At 48.5% G+C, this 24,737-nt stretch overlaps 2 long non-coding RNA genes across 5 annotated transcripts; both read right to left on the reverse strand.

Annotated features, from left to right (window-relative positions):
- Nucleotides 1-3,399: 3,399 nt before the first annotated feature.
- LOC120411355 lies at nt 3,400-16,809 on the reverse strand. Of its 4 annotated transcripts, none has more exons than XR_005603680.1 (4): nt 16,668-16,809; nt 7,151-7,339; nt 4,142-4,315; nt 3,400-3,485 (listed from the first exon to the last, which is right to left on the reverse strand). It is a non-coding gene; the product is annotated as an uncharacterized LOC120411355 (long non-coding RNA). The 4 variants fall into 4 exon arrangements; XR_005603679.1 differs by lacking the exon at nt 16,668-16,809 and adding an exon at nt 7,551-7,630; XR_005603681.1 differs by lacking the exon at nt 16,668-16,809 and having other exon boundaries at nt 4,142-4,335; nt 7,151-7,606.
- Nucleotides 16,810-21,933: 5,124 nt separating this feature from the next.
- LOC120411356 lies at nt 21,934-23,819 on the reverse strand. The gene is made up of 2 exons (XR_005603682.1): nt 23,675-23,819; nt 21,934-22,948 (listed from the first exon to the last, which is right to left on the reverse strand). It is a non-coding gene; the product is annotated as an uncharacterized LOC120411356 (long non-coding RNA).
- Between the last annotated feature and the right edge of the window lie 918 nt (nt 23,820-24,737).

Raw genomic sequence — 24,737 nt, forward strand, 5'->3', positions numbered from 1 at the left:
TGGGAAAGCCCCTCCACTGAAGGGATGAGACTGGGAGTCCGGTCTGGTGCTGCCAGAGCCTTTCTGGCTGTGAAGCTTCACCATCCTTTGTGTCTTGGGCACAGAAACCTTTCAGATATTGAACCTTGCTTGGGTCATTCCCATACATTTCTGCTTGGATCATTCCCATACATTTCTGCAGAAGCAAGAAAGGTGTGGACTGGAAGCATCAACACTCCTCTCCCTGGATGTAAATAAAAACGTGAGAGAAAATGCAAAATATTCTCCCTGCTATTCAGATTTCCTTGTTCCTCATGATGCTTTCCCATGTAACCTCTTAGAAAGAGATTTATTCTTTCAGGATGCTTTTAATGTTCTCTGCCACAGGAGAGAGCTCTCTCCATTTTGACTTGCTCAGCAGGACAGATGTTAGATACCACACTCTATGTGTGAGACCAACCAAGGGGGAGGAAAAATAAATATGATGTGCAGGAGGTGAAAATGTTCCTAAAATTAGTTTAGAAGTTTTATTGCAGTTCACATTGTGGGTGGTCTTGTCACGGAAACTGCGGGAAAAACAAAAACTCTCCAACAGCAATTTTTAGTGTTAGAGAATGAAGGCATTACTTTATTCTTGCCAGGATGTTTTTCTGGCCAGGATGTGCAACAGAAATCATTTCATCCACACATAGCCCGGGTGTGCAGAGAAAATCCTTCCATCACACAAGGTTTTCACTGATTTTTCATGTACTTATATGTGGATACAAAAATGCTACTAGCAAGGATTTTCTTGCTATTTTCTAAGTCCGTGAGAGATTTTTCTCTCTCACAGAAAAGGTAGCAGGGAATGTAAACAACCAAGCCACCTGCAACCTTGAAAAGTCTTGTTCATAGTATAGTAGAAAAAGATTTTGACAATGGATGTTTTAGGATTTTAGCCAATCACCCCAAGGGGTGGCTGATCCTTTGTCCAAACAGACTATGAAGAAAAAAGTCTATAAAAGAGTTTGTAAAATAATTAAATCAATCAATCTTGCTGCACAATTCCTGCCTGCTGGATCTTCTCTCCTCCCCTCTACGGCTGTGGGACACGGTGATACACCCTAGGGCATTTTAATACTTATACAGTCAAAACCCAGAGAAATTCATTGGTTTGATGTTCATCGGTCCCAAGTTACACAGTTCTTAGTACTTAGTTTCCTATTGATCCCTTCACCTTCAGTCTTAATTAGTTAATTCTTCATTCTCTTATCTTCCCTTATCTCTCTTCTCCCAGACCAGGTGTCTCTGACCATGCCAGGAGTGATGTTTGAGCTGATGATCTTTAATGGTCGTTTATGCCTTGTGCATCCTCTGGCAGCTCCCAGTCTGCTGATATGTGAAACTCATCAGGCCTCCCATGGTGAAACAGTCCCCTGAAAAGGAACTTCAATTCCTTTCCCTCAGGAAAAGTGAACAAAACCCCTGACTAAAGTTACATAAAAAATTCTAAACTTGGTTTCATTTCCAGCAACTCTGCAGCTTTACTGCATGGGTGAAACAGACACAGGAACATCAAACTGGAATTAATTTAGAAGGACTGATGCTGAGACTGGGGGCAGGAAAAAGGTTGAACTGTAATAGGGAGACCTTCCCACTGAGTCATGAGGTGCAGAAAAGGCACCCCTGCTTTCTAAACACCTTCTCAGGGGAGGTGCAGATGGATCCAATCCCAGCCCCAGACTTGATCAACACTTTATGACTAAGGGATTATAACAGCACTTAATCATGGGCCTTTCCCTCCTGTCCATCTGATTCCACTGGTTTTTGTCTAAGGGACTGTTCTCAAAATAGGAATCTGCCTGAGAGACTGGGAGAAGGTGTGGCAAGAAAATGTATCACGGGAAAATCAGGATAAAAATGCTGGTGCACAGCTCCCCCTGATTGACATTAGGGTGGTAGAATGCACTTATTGAGCGTTTTAATGTTTTTGGATTTGCCATGCAAATTTCACGTAGCTTCTGCAAGGGCTGAGGGTCTGCTCTGGGTGTCTGCAGGGCCTGAGGCTCTGACCTGAGCAAGCCTAATGCAGCACACCTTCCTCTGTCCTCTGCAGAGGCTCTCTTGAAGGCAGCAGGAGCTGAGCCAGGGGGAGAGAAGCCTCAATTCCCCTTCAGGATGTGGTGAACTGGTTTTGTCAAAAGCAGGGGAGGGTTGCTCTTGCCTGGTGTAACTGAGTCAGAAATGGTGACCACAGCGTCCTGCCTGTTGCTTGTGAGAGGGGGGTGAGCTGGGGAAGGTGTGTGCTGGGCTCCATTAGGTAAGAACCAAGTTGCTGTGGAAACTATCACACCATCAAACCGCCTGACATTATTTCCTGGTGGCCCCTTCCTCCTCCCTACCCCTGAGTGCAAAACAACTGCAGGGTTTCTTCTCTGCTCATATGAGCATTTTCCTCCCTCAGGCCTTCAGCAAGGTCTCTCCTCACTGAAGCTCTTGAATGTGCCAGAGAGACACTTCCCTGCACAAAGTCTGGAAAAGACAAATTCAGCCAACAGGAAATCTACCTTATCAAAGCTGTGTTTCCAATCCCACTGGGCATTAGGACAGTTGGATTCCAGCAATCTCCGGGCCGGCTTTGGAAGAAAAAGCACAGAACACCCACAGCATTTTGGCCTCATAAAACTTTATTTTCATCACTACTACAGGAACCTAAAATACACATGAGATACATTTGGCAGAAGAAATACAGGCTTAATAAATAAATATTTCTCTGGTTAAACATTATCTGGTTGAATTGAATCACTTCAGATCCTACACAGCTCTTCTCATCTGCACTATATACTTAACTGTTATTAAAGCTATCTGAAATGCAGTGCTAGAAATGGCAACTGCTGGGTGTGAATTCCCTCAGCAGTAATACTTCCAGGTCTCCAGGCAGTAACACAACATGCCTGGGAAAGGTGCTTTTAAAAGGCCATTTATCTAGGGTGAGCCCTGGAGTTTTCAGAGCTGTTGAAGCAGGCAGGACACTTGTATGCAAATGCCAGAAGAGTGGGGAGATCTACTTAGCAGGAGGATGAGGATAAATCCACTCTCCTCTGTTCTCAGGGAAGAGGAAACAGCAAAAGCACTTAAAGCTCTTCAGTGTAAATCATCTGGCCAGGCAGGAGTGAACAGTATTCAGTGTCTGCAGGGGAAGGTGCTGCCTTGTGTCCTGGGTGGTCACTGTCAGCAGCTCTGCCACTGCTTGTTCAACCCCTCGTGCTGCTGGTTCACGTTCTTTCCTGCTCTTCCTCGGGTTCCTCTTGCCTTCATTCCCCATGTCTGGAAGAGCAGAGGGGGATTTAAACTCCATTTAATGAAACTGGGCCTATGAACCACAGTTGGACAGCTGTGTGCTCCCTTACCTCAGAAAAGAAACAGCTTGATACTCAGGAGGGTATTGAAGGCGATGCTCTTTGCCAGCAGGACTCTCAGGCCCAACACAGCCATGGACAGCATGTTCACTCTGTGCCCTTCAGGATCTGCTCAGAGACCAGAAAAGAGGGGAGAGATCATGGTCTACGTTTGGATGTTGTGCTCGTGGCAGAAAGCGGAAAAAATCCCAGCTGGTGGTTTTGGGGAAAGGAAGAGCAGGAAAGGAAGAGACGATAGAGAACACGGCAACAGCAGGGGAGCCCAGGGTCTGTCTGTGTTGCTTTTGGCTTCCTGGGGCTTGTGTGTTAGTGCAGGAGCAACCTTGGAACAGCAGCTTGTGTCTGGTGAATATGTTGTGTTCTGACTCCTCTGCCCTGGAGAAAATACATTTCCATGCCTTTATCCCCCAAACAGCAACGTAACTTCACAACCTGTTTGGGTAACTCACCTTGTGCTGAGGGGGCTGTGCTGTTACAAACCCGGTTACTGGCCCCTGGTTCTTCAGCCTCCTCTTCTGTAGTATAAGGAAATTCACATTTTAAATAAATAGATTGTGTCTTCCCTCTTCCTCCCAAAGTTATTAAACAGTTGAAATAATTTCTTTCAGATGCTTTGAAACATCTTTCATCTCTCCCTGCTGAAGAACCCAATGTCTTTCTCATTTCTGCTGGCTGCCCTGGGCAATGCTGACAAGCAAGAGAACACTAAGCCCCACAGGCCACTGTCCCTTGAAATATGTTACAGCTGTGCCACCAAACCGTACCTGGCAGTATTGTTATCATGCTGCTGTCGAACTTGTCCGTGCAGGGCATCTGTGTTGTCGAAGCGGATCTGTTCTGTTCATATATGTCCTCCAAGTTCTTTGTATGGAAAATTGTTGGCAGAGGTGTTGTTTTCCCAATGGTGCCATCTTCTGATTTAGTTGATTTCTCCACCTCTGGGACAGAAGTTTTTGGACTGTATGTAAAAAACCCATGGTTTGGGCATGAGTGATTTTACTGCAGGCTTGCCCAAGTGCTGAGTGAGTGAAAATTCACATATACTCCAGCTGTGACTAATCTGTAACATTCTCATTTACTGTCTTTTATGTCATTATTCCTTGCCATAAGACATACAAGTAATGAAATAAGATTGCTTAAAGTTGCAGCAGCTGTCTTACAAGGAAACGGTGTCAAAAGAATTTAGCAGCCAACAAATCATTGTGGTACCATGGTTTCTTTTATAAACAAAATATCTTTGCCTCTAGGTCAAGTCATACATGGAAAATCAAGGGTTATCTCAAAAACCAATGTCAGGACTTAACTGAGATTAACAATTTGAATTAGAGTAAAAATATGGAACTGAAAGGAATCCTCCAGCATCCTTCCTTGCCAGAAAGGGCTCAGCTTATGAAAGGCTGTCCGACACATCCACAAAGATTTAGGTGTCTGCTTTGACAGGAGCTTTCTGAGGGGTCTCTTGGTAAAGGGAAGGCCATTGGGCTTTTCATTTTGCCTGGTGTCTGCCTTGCAGGTGGGTCAAGAGATCCCTTAGCTCTAACATTTTGTTCATCACAGGGTACTGATTGAAATTTGATCAAGGGGCTCTGATTTTCCACCCTTTCCCCATCAGCCCTATGCCACCTCTGAGGAACTGAGGTGAAAGCCAAACCATGCTCTGCTAGAACCTCCTGGGTCGGCTCCTCTGATCCAACAGGCAGAACTACACACTTGTCCACACCTACAGCAACCAGACACCCAACCGAAATCAAACTTTTCCTTCCCAGGTGTTGTACCGTGGTTTGCCAGAGCCTGTCAGCCCTGTGCATTCTGTGTTCTCTGAGAAGACCTTGAAAGGCTTTTCATGTGGTCTCCTCTCCAGGCTTTCCAAACAGCCAGAATACAAACAAGCGGCTTCTCTGCAAGAACTCCCTGGGCAAGATCTTCAGCAAGAAATAATGCACACAGTGCAATTGTAGTTCATAAAGCAGAAGATTTGTTTTGTCTGAGTCCAGAGGCCTCACCTGAGTCCCACGAGTTTACGTTACCTGACAATACCATGTCAGGTAACAAAGCCATGAATTCCTACCACTGCTTGGTTGTGGGAGGGATTTGTGGTTTATGTTCTGGCATTTTATAAGGAAAAAGTTGTACTTCTCCTTCAGTCTTATAAAGCCTCAGGAAGAAACCTATATTCCACAAAGAAATGGGGCTCAGCATTCTTAATGAATGTTTAATCTGGAATAATCCAACCTGAACCAAAAGAAAAACCTTCTCTGTCCTTAGCTGACCCGTCAGGACGATATGCCTGGAGTATCCCACAGTGACACTAATGGATGCTACTTTATGTCATTTTTACTTGGGGAAATTCTCAGAAGGACTAAAACCAACAATAATAATAATAACAATAATGACAACAACAATAATATAGTATGTAATATATAATACATAACCAAGATGAAATATAATAATGTATATCTTCATGTGTACATCTTAAAATACATAATAGTATCACCCAAAGGAATTCAAAACCAAAAGGGTTTTTGATTGCTCCAAACCATGGAAATTTTGGCTTCAACTTACTAAGTATTTCAGCAGTCTCAAGAGGGACTTTGATACTTAAGGCTCAATATCTTTGACAAGGTTCAAATTCAAACAGAATCCCAGAGTCTCTGTCAGCTCTGAAAATATCCTGTCTTTAGCTAGAAGAAGAAAATCATTGAACAGCATGGAAGGAAGAGATCTTTCTTCAGAATGATATCTTTGCATTTCTTTGTCCCTATGGAATTGGAAGTGCACCAAGATTGTTCCCAAATCCATGTTTATTCCCATGCAACATATCCTACAGACATGGGCATATCTTAGGCAGCACCCAAGGGAGTCCCATGCCCTTCTGGAAGGAGAGCAGGAGGTTTTAGGGATGTAAAATAACATGGGACATTCTTGCAGCACTTTCAAGACATGCAGACCTCTGAAAGCACTGCAACAATTCCTAAGGGATGCACCTGGATCTTTAGGATAACACAGATCAACATTACAAACTTCTCTGCCACCCCAACATTCACATTGCCATAGAAAAGCTTGGGGTGACATCCACCTTTTTTGTACATCATGGAATTCCAAATAAAGATAGGAATAGCTACGGCTTCCTATAATCCCTGCTCCCCACATTGGTCTTTTCAGAGCCCACACAACTGGGGAGCCAAGGGTCTTTCATTCCAGGAGCTCTTGGATAGGAGGCAAGAGGTTTAAATTCTTGTGAGAATTTAAGCCCAAGGCTATTTAATCTCCTTCCTCCTCTGTCCCCATGGCAGTGGAATTACTTACCTGGGGACACTGCTGAGTGTAGTGCCAGTGTCAAAAGTTCTCAAAGCAGAGGCAGTTACAGATCTGTCTCAAAACTCCTCACCCCTGGGAGCTCTTCACTCAGCTCTGCATTCCTGCCCCAAGTTGAGTCAGTGGAAGACCACTGGACAATTGGACACTTCACAGTAAATTTGGGCCAGCGGGCTGCCCAAACTGGGAATAAGTTATCACATGCCAAGTAGTGCCCTGCTGGTGTTTGGGGATCATGGAATAAAGGTGCTGTGCAGAGTCAGCCCAGTGGTTCCTGGGAAACCTTCCCAAGCAGATGCAAGCCGAGCATTTGGTTTGAAAGCCTGGCTGGAGAGTGAGTGCACTCAAGGGATTATTGCAGCTGAAAATTCTTACAGTGAACCCAAACCTTTACATTCCTTTGTCTGTCCCCACCTTAATTTTAAATGAAGTTTTAGAAATAAAGAAATGGCACTTACTTGGTACAACTGTGAGTGTCGTCCCTGGTCCAGTTGCTGCTCACACTGCTAAGACTTATTCCAATAACTCATTCTTTCCTCAGGTGTTCAAAAGTGTTGTAAAACAGGAGATGAAAAGCCAGATATTAGTCCTAATTATCCATGGGTGCATGTCCATGAGGGGATCCAGAGGTACATTTACTTCCAAAACTGGAAAGGGAAAAAAGTTAATTGAATAGTTCCATGATTTCAAATAGCTTGACTGAGTACAGAAGTTCCAAATTCTCCCTTTCTTCCATAGTTTACAACCCCCATGAGCTCTTTTATCTTTCCAGGGTAAAAGGAACTATAGAAAGAATGTTCTATTTGTCTCTTTAAGCATTCCAGTCATCCATCCCTTTTCTTTCCCAAAATATCTCACCTTTTTTCCTTCTTTGGGCTTTTGTGCAGGTCCCTATGCTGCTTATATCACTGTGATACTCCCGATACCCAAAAACACTGTGATCTATTTCATAGCAAAAACTGTCTCTGTTCCAGTACACAGAATTTTGGATTATACAGGCAGTCACATGACTCCTTCAGTGGTTTAAGACCCAACGTACCACATGAAGAAACACCACATGTCTTTCAAGGAAGGATCTGAAATAATATCCAAAATGTTGAGTTGTAAATGAGAACTTGTGGATGACATGACAGCTCTGCAAAGTCTGAGGGACTTAAGCTGGATAGAAAGCAGGAAAATAATCAGTACTTTTGGTGTTATTTCAAAGCATTTCTGAAAATTCTTCTGCCTTGCTGGAAGCTGTCCTCTTTTTCTCCTTTGTTTCAATGCTCAGAAGCTGGAGGAATGTGCCCTCTGGGCTCTTAGAATTGGCATCTGGGGGTCGTTTAGTACCTTAGAAAGTCTTTATGCTGTTTTAGGTAAGAGGAGAAGGTGGGCAAAATGATTGTTCTTTGTTATGTAGAGGTGCTGTACCCTTGGGAGTGAGGATCAAAGAGTAAAGGAGGTGCTACCCATTGACCAAATCCTTCATGATATTCAAGCTCTGTATCAGAACCCCTTGATGGCCAGAGGCAGACTCAGCTTCTGAGACTCTGCAGCTTCAAGAGCCCAGCCGTGCCTTTTGTAACAAAGGAAGGGCTCGTTGAGTCTGTGCCCATCAGGATGGGAAATGGAGGTTCTCATGATGACAAAGGCTGGGAGCTTCTGGCACCAAGGTGAAGGCTCTTGCTTCACATGAAGATTTGCAGCTACAGAGTAGACTCAGAGCTGTCCTATGAAATGAGGAGCTGGGAGCTCTGTCAAATGAGGTGTCTGAGCCCATCACCCCTAAGCCACAGAGGAGAACCTGAAAAAGTGGCGAGTGATAGCAATGGAAGGCTCTGTGCTGCTGGACCAGCCATCACCTTGCCATGGACTTCAACTGGGGCCACTTTCAAAAGACTTGCAGAACTTATTGCAACTGCAGTCCATTACCCCTACTTCTCTTCCTAGTGGTACTAATGGTAGGGCAACAGGAGACCTGGGAAGCAGCAGGATGGCTCTGGGAGTGATGCCTTAAAGACCTAGAAATAAAACAACACGCTTTTGAGACAGTATTAGTATAGGAGGTAATATAAAGGCTGGTCTTTACTGGAGGTCTCCAAAGGGCAGATATGGAAAAATGCCCACTCCGCAAAGATTTAGTACAGTTTTATAAGTCTGGCAAATTAGCATAATTGAAAAGAGTCCCCAGTTAGAAGCACAAGTGTTGAAGTAATTGGTTCCCTCTTTGGTTCCACCTCTTCTGTAGCCCCCCTTTAGATAGGAGCTAAACTTTGTTTATGAAAATGTGTCTGGGGAGGGTATTTCATCCTTGTCTCCCAGGAAGAACCAAGATAGGATAGGGGACTTGGACCCCCAGGGTTTGGAGCCTCCAGAATGTGTTTTGTCTTTCTGTCTGTGAGGGTAGGGAAAAGGTAGGGAAAAATACTGGGGCTAGCTAGGAACTCTATAACTATACAGCAATAGCTTATAGAGCTACAAACATATATGATGGATATATAAAAGCAAAAAGCATTCTGACATCAGAGTGGTTGGAGGAATGGGTTAAAAGCAGAAGTGAGAACTCTAATCAAGTGAGAAAGCAGTGGGAAATCTGGGTAGGAAATGTGACGAATGGTATGAACAAGACAGGTTTAATAATAAAAAACCCCAAATAATTTGTGTATAATGATAAGAAACCAAAGGGTTGAAAGGGGTGTATAGGTACAAAAACGCTGCTAGCGAGGATTTTCTTGCTATTTTCTAAGTCCGTGAGATTTTTCTCTCTCACAGAAAAGGTAGCAGGGAATGTAAACAACCAAGCCACCTGCAACCTTGAAAAGTCTTGTTCATGGTATAGTAGAAAAAGATTTTGACAATGGATGTTTTAGGATTTTAGCCAATCACCCCAAGGGGTGGCTGATCCTTTGTCCAATTAGACTATGAAGAAAAAGTCTATAAAAGAGTTTGTAAAATAATTAAATAAATCAATCTTGCTGTACAATTCCTGCCTGCTGGATCTTCTCTCCTCCTCCTCCCTATGGCTGCGGAACACGGTGATATACTGTAGGAACCAGGCCTGCGGTAATATTTGGTGACCCCGACGTGATTTGCACTCTCTGACGTGTCCTGCACGCTGCGAGCCAAGCCGAATTCCTCTAGAGGTACGCTGTTCCACTTGCCCCCTGGGACCGGGAGGTCCGACAGAACTGAGAAATGGTGAACAGCGGCTCACAAACCGACGCTGTCGTACTGGTCTGGAAAGGTGTGTTTAGCATATTGCACACCTCCATTCCTGAAAACTCAGTTCGGGAATTATTAGGCTGGGCTACTTTAAAAGGGATTTCCATGGACAGAGATACTGCCCTGGACTTTGCCTTATGGCAGGAACTCGGCTGTGCTGTCCGACACGAGCTCCCGACTGGGGACCCAGCAGCGTTAGAATTATACAAAACCTGGCGTTTGTTATTTATCCTGCTGACAGACCTTGACTTTGATAGCAGGGCTGGATCGCCTATTTCGGTGATGAGTGACGGAGGAATGTCCGAGGGGGGCCCCGCTGACTGGGCTTCCGGGGCAAATGATGGTGGATTTGGAAAAACCCCCCCGGCTCCACAGGCAGAGACTGCGCCGGCTCACGCTGCACAATCACAGGACTCCGCAGCCCCCAGGGACCCTGTGCCGCCAGAGGCAGGGGGGTCGGGGCAGCGAGAGGGCGCACAGCCTGCCTTGCTGCTCAGCTCGGTGGCTGCCACGGCTTATCCAGGGCCGCAAATCAGCGGCTTAGCAACATGGACGCCCAGAGCGGCTCCTAGCTCGGTTGCGTATGCACCTGGATCTAACTTCTTAGCTGGCGTAGCGCTGGGCATGCCTGCGCCGAGACTGCCTGGGTGTGGTCCACTGCCCTCCTTGGCGCTGGACTGTTCTGCGCGATCGCAGAACCGAGCCATCGACCTTTTAATACAGCATCTGCCTTTGCTGACAGTTACCGAACCTATCCCGAAGGGTGGAGGACCTGCTTAGCTTGCTAGAGCAGCGGATGCCCGAACAAACCTGCCCTGCGGGGCGCGCCGAGCCCGCGCCGCCTGCGCCACCCGCACTGCCCACGCCGCCCGCGCCGCCAGCACCGCCTGCGCCGCCCACGGGAGACGCGGCTCCGAGCCAGGAAATGGTGCGGCCAGCGGTGAACCCGGAAGCTGCGCTGCTGCGGGAAAACTCGGAAGCAGCGGTGGCTGTGGAGATGTGGCCAGAGACGGTGGTGCCGGGCACAGCCAGGGAGCGCGAAACAGGTGCGGGGGCAGCGGCGCCAAGCGCAGCTGGGGAGCGAGAAACAGCAGCGGAAGCGGCGACCGCGCCGAACGCAGCCGCAGTGCAAGAGGCAAGCGTGGCGCCAAGCACGGCTGCAGCCCCAGAGACGACAGCAGCAGCTCCAGTACCAGTTCGGTCGGGACTGGCCAAGACGGCCTCCCGTAAAGAAGCTGCTGTCCAAACTGCAGCGCAGCTGACTGCAGCCTGTGCTGTCTGTTTTGGCTCTAGCGAACTTAGCCGAAGTGCCCCTCTCCGTCCATTTCTGTTCACTCCCAGCACCTCAGAGTTGCCTTTGCCTGATGACTCATCGTCAGGCAGTGAGGCAGATGAGGTTCTGGCCCCAGGTTGTCAGGCGGCTGTAGCCGCGCGGCGAAGAAAAAGGCTGTGCCGGTCTCGGCCCTGGACCTTTCAGGACTGCACGGTAACAGTGCGTCCGACCCATTACAATCGCTTCTTAGAGTCAGTTAAGGTACGAGCATTGGAGGAGGGTGACTGGAGGTTATTAGAAACCCTTGGAATGCCAAATAGATCTGAGGATTCAGGGGGTAACCAGGGAGCTGTTACACTCCATCCGCAGGCTGTGCCAGAAGTTCAGGATGGCAGTGCTTCCCCAGAAGGGGAGATCTGAGCTTTCCCAGTGTATAAGGCTCTCCCAGATTCAGGGGAGCATGACAAGCATGAGGTAATTGCTTGGAAAGTTGCCCAGGACCTCCAATCCAAGGTGGCACAATATGGGCTAGGTTCTGCTGAGGTTATGCAAATAATAAGGGTGATAAATACAGATTTGCTTTCTCCATTTGATATCAGACACTTAGGTCAAATTCTATTTCAACCTGTACAATTTACAGTTTTTGAGAAAACCTGGAGAAAGCTGGCCGGCAAGGCTGCATTAGCAAATATACAGCTTTCTGCTGCTGATCCTAGACGGACAGCAGGAATGGATGCTTTGATGGGGACTGGTCCCTTCTCTGATCCCAGTCTACAGGGTAACGTGTCCTCTAGCATCCTGCAGCAAGCTCAACAGATTGGCATGGCTGCCCTGTTGAAAACCATAGGGTTGTCAGCACCCAGAAAGCGATATACTGAAATAGTTCAAGGGAAATCAGAGTCATTCTTCTCTTTTGTAGAGAAAGTCGCTGCTTCTCTCGAGAAGCAGGTTGAGGATGACGGGTTAAGACAGTTGTTGTTAAGGCAGTTAGTGAGAGATAACGCAAACGAGGAGTGCAGAAAAATCATAGATGCCTTACCAGGGGATCCTGAGGTAACAGACATGGTCGAAGCCTGCACTAAGGTGGGATCTGGGAACCAGAGAAGGTCTGCTTTGGCTGCGTTCCTGCAGCCTGTTCACGCATCTTCTGGTCGTGAACCAAAGCAACCAAAACAGGTGAAGAAACAGAAGCAGCCTAAGCCGAGCCAAAAAGAGAACACACCGATCCCCCAGTGCAAGAGGTGTGGCAGGCCAGGGCATTGCACGGGCTACTGTAGATCCCAGACTCATGCCAATGGTTGGCCGTTGCCGGGAAACTTCCACCAGGGTGCAAGGAGGGGGAGTTGCTCTCCGATGCAGTCGCTCCCCCAGAGAGTGGCACAGGTACAGGCACAGGCCTACCCAGCCACCCTAGAGACGGCACCCAGGGATCAGACGGCACCCAGGGATCAGACGGCACCCACGGATCAGACGGGTTTGACGTCCACACCGCAGCCGCAGTCGTCTTAGACTCCAGCGGTATTTATAAGGTTCCCTTGGACGCATATGGACCCTTAGCCCAGGGATCCAGTGCGATGCTGGTGGGAAAACCTGATGTTGCCCATCAAGGAATCTTAGTGCACTCAGGAGTTATTGATGCTGACTTTAAAGGTCAGATTTGCGCTATGGTCTCCACGCAAAAACCCCCTGTAACTATTCCTGAAAAGACCTGCCTTGCTAAATTAGTGCCTTTTAAGTCTCGTGTCCCCAGGATAGAGCAACAAACTCATGAAGATAACGGCAGTGGATCTACGGGACTTCCGCAGGCCTTCTGGACTGCAGACATTTCTGACCAAAGGCCACAGATGACATGTACCCTGATCCTGCTGAACGCCCATCCACCCCGGATTCAGCTTCGATGTTTGATTGATACGGGTGCTGATGTAACTGTCATCTCCTTCTCTGCGTGGCCTCCCTCATGGCCTTTAGCCCCGGTGGGATCGGCCATCGCAGGATTAGGAGGAACCACACAGAGCTATTGAAGCGAACGGCCTGTGATGGTGAGGGACCCAGAGGGGCACACAGCTACAATTAGGCCTTATGTTGCTACCACCTCCCTTAACCTTTGGGGATGGGATGTGTTGGCAGCCTGGGGCATACGGATTGGGACAAAATTTTTAGCAGGGGTCACTGTGTGTAAGGGCGCACAGTATCCTACACTGCCTTTGCGGTGGCTGACTAACACACCAATCTTTGAGCTGCAGTGGCCCCTACCAAAAGAGAAGTTAGACGCCCTTCATCAGCTGGTTCAGGAACAGTTACAACAGGGGCACCTTGAACCTTCTACTAGCCCCTGGAACACTCCTGCTTTCGTAATTAAGAAGGAATCAGGGAAATGGAGATTATTGCAGGACCTCCGGAAAGTTAATGCAGTAATGGAAAGTATGGGGGCATTGCAGCCTGGCATGCCCTCTCCCACCATGATTCCCACGGGGGTGGGACATCCTGGTAATTGATTTAAAGGATTGTTTTTTCACAATTCCTTTGCATCCTGATGACAAACCAAAATTTGCCTTTACTGTGCCTGCCATTAACAACGCTGAACCTGCTAAGAGATACCAGTGGAAGGTCCTCCCTCAAGGGATGAGGAACAGCCCAATTATCTGTCAGTGGTATGTCGCCCAAGCGTTAGCCGGAGTTCACAAGCAGTTTCCTGATGCACACTGCTACCATTACATGGATGATATCCCGGTGGCAGCGCCCACTCGGGACGAGCTGCTGAGAATACAGCCTCAGCTGCTCGCTGCTCTACATGCCTATGGATTAGAGGTAGCTCCGGAGAAAGTTCAACAGCATCCTCCTTGGAAATATTTAGGAGTGAAAATTTTGGACCAAACTATCCAACGCCAAGAGGTGCAATTCCCGGATTCGATTAAAACCTTGAATGATGCTCAGAAGCTGCTGGGTGTCATCAATTGGTTACGACCTTATTTAGGTCTAACTGCAAAGCAACTTTTCCCGCTTTTTAATACATTAAAAGGGGATCCTGATCTGAATTCACCTCGGGAGTTGACTCCGGAAGCGCGACAAGCGCTGCAGGAGGTCCAACGGGCTGTTTCCGCTTGTCAGGTTTATCGAATGGATCCCTCCATTGCTATCACTGTTTTCATTACTATTCCAGACCTCCATCCTGCAAGTATCATTGGCCAGTGGAATGCACAATGGCCTGATCCTTTGCATATCCTAGAATGGGTCTTTTTGCCTCACCAGCCGAAAAGGACTGTGACCACAGTGTTTGAATTGGTCGCTTCTCTGATAATCAAATGCCGTCAACGGTGTTTGCAACTGATGGCTGCGGATCCTGCAGTAATTGTCATTCTGATCTCAAAGGAATACTTTGAGTGGAGCCTTATCCATAGTGCTCCTTTGCAAAGCACACTGCAAAACTTCTCAGGGCAGATAATTTACCATCTGCCCAGCCATAAATTACTGCAGTTGGCAAAATCGACCGTGCTTTCCTTGCGGCTGAGAAATAGCCGAGTGCCGGTGCAAGGACCCACCGTCTTTACGGATGGTTCAGGGAAAACTGAGAAAGCCATTGTTACCTGGAAGGAGGGATCGGAATGGCAGGTGCTGAAGGAACACAAGTCAGGCTCTGCTCAGTTAGTTGAATTAAGGGCTGTTACCATGGCTTTTCAGCGATTCTCACAGGAACCTTTGAATTTGGTTACTGACTCTGCTTATGTAGCAGACATCACCCAACACTTAGATTGTTCACTTCTGAAGGAGGTGAACAATGTGGCTCTGTTTTCACTGTTGCAAACCTTGTGGTCTGCAATTCAGGCTCGAGTGCATCCGTATTACATTCTGCACATTCGAAGCCACACCAATTTACCAGGGTTTCTAACAGAAGGCAATGCCAGGGCTGACATGCTGGCCAACCCTGCGTGGGTAGGGCCTCAGCCTGACAAAATTGCACAAGCCAAGGCATCGCACGGTTTCTTCCATCAAAGTGCACATACCCTTTGCAGAAGCAGTTTCATTTAACGCCAACCGAGGCGCGCGACATTGTCAGCGCTTGTGCTGACTGTCACGGACTCGCTGCGCCTTTGCCAGTGGGGGTAAACCCCAGAAGGCTAAAAGCCTTGCAGAGTTGGCAAACGGATGTAACTCACATCCCAGAATTTGGTCGGCTGAAATATGTGCACGTGTCTATTGACACTTTCTCCTCGGCTATGTGGGCTACTGCTCACACTGGAGAGAAGGGCTGTGATGTCATTGCCCATTGGAAATTGGCTTTCTCAGTCCTGGGCGTGCCAGCTTCTGTGAAAACCGATAATGGTCCTGCCTACGCCTCGGAGAAGACGCGGCAGTTTTTACACCTATGGGGTGTAGACCATACCTTTGGTATCCCACATTCTCCTACTGGCCAAGCCATTGTCGAACGCGCTCATGGTACCTTGAAGCGTGTTTTGGACAAACAGAAAAGGGGAAATGCATGGAGAAACCCCACAGCAAAAGCTTTGTATACAATTAATCACCTTACAGTACCACAAAATTCAAAGAATCCTGTTATTCTGAATCATTTTCTCTCATTGCAGTCTGCAGGTGAGACACAACTGCCCCGGGCAAAGGTCTGGGTGCGGAATTTACTCACTAACCAGTGGGAAGGCCCGCGTGAGCTTATCGTTTGGGGTTGTGGGTATGCTTGCGTTTCCACAGATACTGGGATATGGTGGCGACCTTCAAAATGCGTTCGCCCTGACCTACGGCAGCAGAGGCAGAACAGGCAACCTCCAAATGATGACCAGAACGCCAACCATCCAAATGGCGACCAGCATGTACATCATCAGCCTAATGACTCTTCTGATGATGACCAGGATGTCAACCATCAGGCAGATGGTCCTTCTACAAGCGGAGACTGGGATGGTCCTTCCACAAGCAGAGACTGAACTTTAAATTTCTTGTTATGGAGTCAGATAGTTAAAGCCTTAAGGACATATTTAGAATTAATAACTGATGTAGATTTCTATTTAGGATTAATAGTAGAGTTGTTATCTTATAAAATAAAAAGGGGGAATTGTAGGTACAAAAATGCTCTTAGCGAGGATTTTCTTGCTATTTTCTAAGTCCGTGAGAGATTTTTCTCTCTCACAGAAGAGGTAGCAGGGAATGTAAACAACCAAGCCACCTGCAACCTTGAAAAGTCTTGTTTATGGTATAGTAGAAAATATTTTGACAATGGATGTTTTAGGATTTTAGCCAATCACCCCAAGGGGTGGCTGATCCTTTGTCCAATTAGACTATGAAGAAAGAGTCTATAAAAGAGTTTGTAAAATAATTAAATAAATCAATCTTGCTGTACAATTCCTGCCTGCTGGATCTTCTTTCCTCCTCCTCCCTATGGCTGCGGGACACGGTGATATACCGTAGGAACCAGGCCTGCGGTAATAGGGGTGCACTTTGAGAGTGTGCACATACACCAGGAATATCTATGGGAAAAAAGCAAACAGCCTCACCTTCTGGGAAATCACCATGGCTGGGGGTCTCTTTACAGCGCCTGTGCAGAAACACATGGAGTATGGGGAGCAAACACGAGACTTCAGAGCTCCAGCAGTAGGTGCAGGGCTATGGCTTCATGGACAGCAGAGAGAAGTGGTGGGACAGCTCACATGAGCCAGGAAGGGAAATGAGAGGTGCAGTGCAGGTCAGGGGACATGGCCTGGGCGCCTCTCCAAGACAGGACCCTCGGTTGGGTTGGATTGGGTTGGAAGGGTCCATAAAGATCATCTACTTCCAATCCCTCTGGCATGGGCAGGGACACCTTCCACTATCTCAGGCTGTTCCAAGGACAGTCCAGCTTGGCCTTGGACACTTCCAGGGAATGGGGATGCTCTGGGCAACCTATGCCAGGGCATCACCAGCCTCACAGCCAAGAATTCCTTCCCAATACCCCATCTCACCCTGCCCTCTGGCAGTGGGAAGCCATTCTGCCACGTCCTGTCACTCTGGGCCCTTTTCCACAGTCCCCCTCCAGCTCTCTTGGAGCCCCTTAGGTGCTGGAAGGGGCTCTAAGGTCTCCCCAGAGCCTTCTCCTCTCCAGGCTGAACACCCCCAGCTCTCAGCCTTTGAGTTCTAACTCTGTGGGCTGGATGCAGAGCTGTGGGATCATGGACATGTGGTGGGAGAGCTTCCAGGAGTACTGTAGTGACTGAAGCCAGCCTCCAGGAAACGCAGGCTGGGAAGGCAAGGAGTGGGCATTGCCCTTGCTCTGAGAGAACAGCTGGAATTTGTGCTTTGGGATGTGCGATGAGCCAGCTGAGAGCGGATGATGGGTCAGGATTAGAGGCCACAGCAGCAGGGGGACACTGTGGTGGGTGGCTACTGCACATCACCGGATGGGGAAGAAATAGGTGAGGCCTTCTTGGGACAAATGGGCCATTGCTGGCCTCTGGTCCTCATGGGGTGCTTGAAGAGTGTCAAGTGTCTGTTGGCAGGACAGCACAGCTGAGCACACACACTCAGGGAGTTTCTGGAGTGTACTGGTGCAAGCTTGCTGACACAGGTGCCTGGGGAGCTGGACCTCCACTGGCCAGTGAGGAGGAATTGGTGGTGGATGTGAGGTGCTCGGGGCAGCCTTGGCTGCAGTGACCGTGCACCCTTTGAGCTCAGGATGCAGGGAGAAGAGAGCAATGCAAAAAGCTGGACTGGAGCCCTGGGCTTCAGGAGAGCAGAATCTGGGCTCTTCAGGGATCTTCTGGGAGGAATCCCAAGGGTTATGGTCCTGGACACAGGAGGGGTCTAGGAGAACTGCTTATTTTCAGAGATTAGCTCCTTGAACCTCTTGAATGGTTTCTCTTGACAAAGCAGTAAGTCAAGCATTGTGTCAGAAGGCCAAAAGGATGAACAAAGGGCTCCTGAATAAACTCAGAACTGGTAAATACAAAGCATCCACAGGTCACAGTCCCTGTTCTGATGTCTCTAGCTGAGAGATTCCTTGTGGGAAGTGCCATTTCTGGTCTCCAGGTCTTGTTGTTCATGTATCTGCTTCTGGCCATTTTTGGATCTGAAGTTAAAAGGATCTTTGTTCTTACCAAAATCCTCCTCTGTGCTCTGAGACAAACATAATGCTGAGCTAAAATGGAAACATCTAAATACAGAAGGTTCCTGCCCACTTGTTCAAATGGAGCTGGTGATCAAATGTCTAAAGTGACCTATTTGCAAGAGCTGAGATCTGAGGTTGAATGTTGAAGAAATCGGTCCTGGGAAAAACAGGTATTTCTGCTGTTTGAGTAATTCTGGGAATCAACTGTGTATGTGCACACAGTTGTCTGGGGAAAAATAGGCGAGGTAGAGGCACCATGTTTCCCCCTTCAAGAGAAGGGAGGGCAGTTTGTGTGTGGTGGTTCAGTTGTTTTCAATCACTGTGGAACGCATTTCACACTGTGCTTGATGGTCCTACAAAAACATTTGGGTTTTTTTTCAGTGCCAGGTGATGTCTCCTCTTTCATGTCTTTGAAAAGCTGCCTTTTGTTTTCCTGTCCCTCTACACTGCTCTACTTCTGAACATGTAACACTGTTCAGAGGGTTGTGTACACTAAAACTAACATTATCATCCTTGCCTCTTTAGGCAAATTGAGTAGTTAGTATTAATCTCATTAAAATATTGCCCCTACCTGTATCTGGGAAGAAGTTACCCAGGCTTGATAAGTTTAAATTTATTTTGCTCAGTTTTTTCCTTCCCCCTCTCAGGCTCAGTTTAGAGGCATAGAAAGGCACAAAAATTAATTTCTGGGCATAGGCAGCAATATGGGATACACATCATAAGGTCACCACAAGACATTTCCATATTTCCTAAGCCTTTCTGGACCTTCAAGCATATTTGTCTTCAAAGCCTATTTGCATGCCAAAAAAAAAGTGATGCCATGTTTAGAAATTTTTCTGAAGATATTTTGCTTGAGCTGATGGTGCTTTAATTGACTCTGTTTGTTTTAATGTCCTAAAGATGCTTATTTACTCAGCTATTTAATTTTTAGTATTCCTTATTTGAGTTCCATTTTTATAAGGGTCATATGAGTTTTGTTCCAATTATATCAGCACTTTCCCCCCTTCAATTTCTTTAATCTTATGAATAGACTATTTGACCACTGAGCTGGCCATTGTTTACAGTTTTGATTTATTTCTTTGTGCTTTTCAATGAGTTTCTAGGTGGGGAACATCTGGTTATAGTTGAATGAAGTTGGCTTTTCATTTGATTTTTATCTTACCTCAGTCATTTTGAATAATGGTAGTCTGGAATTGGGGAGCATTTTCCTAATTCTCAGATGCAGTTCTAAGACACAAAAAGCAAATTGCATTATTTCATCCCATTTGCACTGCTGTTGTTCCCAACGACCAAGGTGTGTTTCTCATTTTTAACCACTGGTTCTACAGCAGTGCTGCTATTTCCCGTTGGTAACATGGGCATGTTCATCTGCTGTTCCCCTGAGTGTGTCAAATTGTTTTCTCCGCCTTGCTGGTCGAGTCCTGCAGGAAAGCTGTGGAATGTGCTGATGTGATGCTGCCAGTCTCTTCAACCCTTGGCATGACAAAGAGAACAAGCCCTAAACACCTCCTGCAACAGGCCTGGGAACACAGGTTCCACTCACACATCCTGCCGTGGCTGGCAGATCTTCCCAGAGCAGTGAGACCTCACCCTCATTGAGATCTCCCAGGCTGTTAAACAGCCCCTTTCCATTTGAGTGGCCACAGAGACACCCTGTGCTCGCAGTCCCCCTCAAGCCACACAAGCTTGCATTTCTTTGCTTTAAAAGCTCAGTTCTGCCTTTCTTTTTGCTTCCAATGTCCTGGTGCAGGCTTTCCCCAAACTTACAGGAGGTACTCCAATACCGTCAGTGACGTGTTGGAGAGAATGTTTAGACTGTGTTCCACCAGGTGATACTGAACACCCCTTCTGGAGTTCTGCTTCAGAGATGCCTTGGTTTAAAAGACAGGTGTCTGCCAAGGAAGGCGGGAACCTTCCTGGGATGGAAAATGTGACCCTCCCCCCCAAATTATTAAAACTTTGAAATTACAGATCTTTCAGGCAAAGATATAGGAAAAGGAATAAAAGTTCTTTACTAGTATATATATGTATAAAAAGAGAAACAAACCACAACGGCAGCAACAACAAACAGAAGCAGACACCCGGTGCCAGCCGCTCCCGGCCGCCGGCCCTTTCCCCTCGGTGCAGTTCCGCTCACGGCCGGCAGGGGCGCTGGTGGCTCCCGGCCGGGCAGGGCGGGTGCGGTGATTCCCCCGCGCCTGCAGGGGGCGCTGTGGCGCGAGCTCGCCGCCTCACTGCACGTGGCAATGGCGGCTCAGGCGGCGGGGGAGTGGGGAGGTGGCTCCCTTTGCAAAACTCAGCCGGTCTCAGTGCCATTCCGGGTGGCCAAATGGGCTGTAGCAGAAGCCTCAGAGCAGCAGGCTGGAACAGCTGAGGTGAGCACATCCAGGGTGGCAAACAAAGTGTAGCAAAAACTCTGAAGCTGTGGCAGGAGTAGCAGGGGATCTGAGTGGATGTGAGGTGTCGCGTTAAAGTGTAGCAAAAAACCCGAAGCAGAGGCAGAAAACAGCAGGGCTGGGCAGCGGCAGCCGGGCCCCCACAGAGCTCCATCACTCTTAATGGAAATACAAATGCCGTCACTCAATATCCCCCCCTTCCTTCATCTTCCCCATCTTTATATGCTGAGCATGATGTCCTATGGCCTCGAATAACCCCTTTAGTTAGTTGGGGTAAGTGGAACCAGCTGTGTTCCCTCCCAGCCACCTCAGCTACCCACTGGTGGGTGGAATGAGGAGCAGAAGAGGCCTTGACTCCATGTAAGCACTGCTCAGCAATAACTCAAACATCCCTGAATTACCAACACTCTTTCCAGTACAGATTCAAAACACAGTCCCATTCTAGCTACTATGAAGAAAATTACTACCCGCCTTTCTCCTGTCCCTTTCCAGCTTCTGCCCCTGTCCTTTCATGTCCCTCTCCCCTCCTGGGCTGACCTTGTGTCCGGCTGCCGCTGAGGCTCCACAGGAACTGCAGAGCAGCTGAGCGGAGCCACCCTTCCAGTGTTTTGTCTTTGCTCTAGGGTATTCTGAGCTGGGAAGAGCTGGCATAGTTTGGGCCTTCAGAACAATGAACGCTGAGGTAAAAACTCGTAGTCTCAGGCAGGGCTCATTTTTCTAAGCATCAGTATTGCAATCAGCAGGGAGGAGGATTTAGGAAGGAGGGGCTGGAGGTGCTGCAGAGACCAGAGCAGATATTCCCCAGCTGCCCAAGGTGAAAACCATGGTTTGTCCCTCTCAGCTGGTGGGGATTAGTGGTGAAGCAGATACTGACTCTGCAGACAGTGCAGGACACCACACAGGAGCAAGGGGATATGGCCTGAAATAATCTGTGACTCCATGGAGAGCTGACATTGGAGCAGGCTCCTGACAGGAGCTGTGGTCCCATGGAGTCAGTAGCCCATCCATGAGGAGGTTTTCTGGCAGAACCTCTATCCCACAGAGGAGCCACAGTGCCACAGTCTGTTCCTGAAGGGCTGCACCCCATGGAAAGGACCCACTGGGCTGGAGGAGTTTTTGAGGAACTGCAGCCAGAGGCAAGAACCTGCATTGGAGTTCTTGGAGAAATGTTTTCTATGGTTTGGACTCCACACTGAAGCAGGGGGAGAGAATGAGAAGAAGACAAGGCCCAGAACACATGTTCTGAACTGACTGCAAGCCACATTCCCCATTCCTGTGCAGGGATCAGGTAGACGAGATGTTTAATTATTTGTTCTGATTTCTCATTATTCTACTCTTATTTGATTGGCAATGACTTAAATTCCCGTCCCCAAGTCCACGTGTTTGCCCATGGTGGCATTCCTGGGACATCTCCCTGTCCTTATCTCAACCCACAAGCCTTAATTCCATATTTCCCCCCTGTCCAATAGAGGAGGAGCTCTGAGGCAGCAGCTTGCTGAGCACCTGGAGGGCAACCAAAGTCACCTCACCACCCCTTCTCAACTCCTTCTTCCTGATCAGGAGCTCTGTAGCAGCCACCCAGAGCAATGTCATCCCTGCTGATGTGGCTTTCCTAAACAGCCTGCCTCCATCCACCACAGCACTCTGGAAGCTACAGCAACACATCTCCATCATCCCATGGCTCTGCAGCCAAGGCACAGAGGGAGAATGAGGCTGTGCTGGACAGGAGCCCAGGCAACGTGCACTAAAGCTGCCCTTGCCCAAACAGCCTCTGCAGTTCCCAGAAGAGATCCTCCTGCACCATAAATGCTACCAGCCCTTCTACCACCCTCCCTGCACTGCCTTTTAGTGCCACCAAGGCACGGGGATGTTTCCTGCACCTGCTATTGCCTGACAGGATCCTCGGGGAGCAGCTGCTAGAAAGAAATGCTGAGAGATCTGTCTTCCCCATCTGTTGGTTTTTGGTCCCCTCTGCTGCAGAGCTGCTCCAGGGTGGCACTTGCTCTACAATAATACGTTGCTGCATCCCCTTGCCTTGCTGCCAGGATCTGCAGTGGGAATTTGTTCTTGAATCTCTCATCTCTTATCTTAAAGCGATCCCTGAAACCTTCTCCATAGGTACCACCCTCTGTGTAAATCCATTCCTGAGTTCCACTTGGGCCCTGACGGTACCACGACATCAAGTAGTTCCTCATAGAATCTCCTTTCATGCTGCACTGGATGGTGGCTGCCTTTCCCTCCTGCACGGTCAGTTCTCTGGGGTGCTGCTCCAAGGTGGCTGCACCAGCGAGTGAGACTGCTGCAGAGAGCAAGAACAAGGCACAGTCAGTCCTAGAGTCAGCAAAGGTCAGGGCAATGCTGGTGGGGCTTTGGAATGGCACTGGACCAGTGGGAGGACAAAATCGTCCTCTTTGAAGCCAGCTGACACAGATGGGCAGAGCTGGTAGCAGCTATCAAGGCTCACAAGGAAGGAGCCACCACATTTCCCTCCCTCCTTTTCCCTGTCCGACAGGAAGCTTTTTCTGATTTTCCCCAAAGAAGCAGGAAGGATTTGCAGCATGGGGGGACAAATCCCTTTGTGTTTGCCAATGGAGAATGGTGAGGAAGCCACTCTCCTGTCCCTGGAAGTGCTGCTCCAGCTGAGCACAGGAAAGACAAAGGCCTGTGCCGGGCAATGGGCTTGGGCCCTGTGCTGCCATCCTCAAGCTGCTCTTTGCCAGAGGGGCCGCAGTGCCCCAGGAGCAGAGTGCCCAGTGCCAGGGCAAAGCGCTGGGCCCCAAGATGTGAGTGCAGCAGGGAGGTGCCCTGCGTGTCCCCAGGCTGCAGAGGAGGCAGCTTGGCTGGAGGTGCCGAGCTCACAGCCAGAGGAGGAGCAGGGCTGCTCTCGCCGTGCTCCACAGGCAGGGCTGGGAGCTCGAGCCGGGGAACAGGTCCGGCTGCAGGCGCTCGGCACAGCTCCCCAGAGCCGTGCGGAGCTCAGGGCCACGCTCAGCTGCTGGGGGCATCAGCCCTTCCCTTCACTCACCTACAATGGGCAATAAGGCCACGCACAGGGCCCTCCACATGGCCAGGCCCGCTCTGTCTCGCCTCTCTGCACCTTCTCTCTGCCTGCAGAACAGCTCTGCCCACACCTGCCCTGCCTGGGCCTCTGTCACTGCACTCAGGCCCAGTCCCTCCTAGTCCCTCCCTCTGTCTATGACAACACTGAGGGCGAGAGGTGGGGCCAGGAGGAGCAGAGCTGGAAGCTGTTGGTGCCTCCTGGATGTCTCTCACCCTGCATGGTCCCCATCTTTCTTTTAAGCCCTCTCTGTGTACGTGAGGCCTCTTCCACATTCACCCCTTCTGTGATCCAGTGAAAGACTCTCAGAGACATTCACATCTCTGCATCTGATATGGACCAGGGAGAAAACTGACTTTGTCATCTCTGTCAGTTGTTTGTCACGTGGGCAGGGACACAAGGACACTGAGCATAGGATCACCAAGGGAATTTATTCTTTTACACTTTAGCTAAGCACACGGCTGTGCCCTTGCCTAGTGCATGGCAGGTCCTGCTGCAGAGGACAGCAGGTCAGATCTGAGCCTGATCAGTGACTCTTGCTCACATAATCCCTGAGTGCTTGTCCTGTGCTGGATCCGTGCAGCCCTGTCCCGTGGAGGTGGTGCAGATGAGTGGTCAGTGGTGTAGGAAACTCCATTCTTCTAAACCCAGGCCCCTGCAGGGGGTGGAATTTCTCCTGGATTCTGGCTGATTCCACTTCTGGATATGGTTCAGTGTTTGGTTTCCTTGAAGGATAAATCATCTAGTGCTTTTCTGTGGTTATAGGTTCTTCTGAGCTGGGAAGAGCTGCCTGGAGGTGGCTTTTCAGGACAAACCAACTCTGAGGTCAGAGCTCCCAGTCCCAGGCACTGTTTGTTCTTCTGCAAAAAAGACAAAGGACAACTGTGTCCCCTTCAGGCTGCAAGTTTCAAAGCATGAAAGGAGCAGAGAAATAGGCAAGTGATACAAAAGTAATTTGTTGTGGGTAAAGCAGAGGCACACAGAGGAGTGAGGGGAGCTATTCAGTGTGGGGTTTTTTCTGTATTTCTGT

The sequence above is a fragment of the Corvus cornix genome, chromosome 27, assembly GCF_000738735.6.
Source record: "Corvus cornix cornix isolate S_Up_H32 chromosome 27, ASM73873v5, whole genome shotgun sequence".
NCBI classification, from domain to species: domain Eukaryota; kingdom Metazoa; phylum Chordata; class Aves; order Passeriformes; family Corvidae; genus Corvus; species Corvus cornix.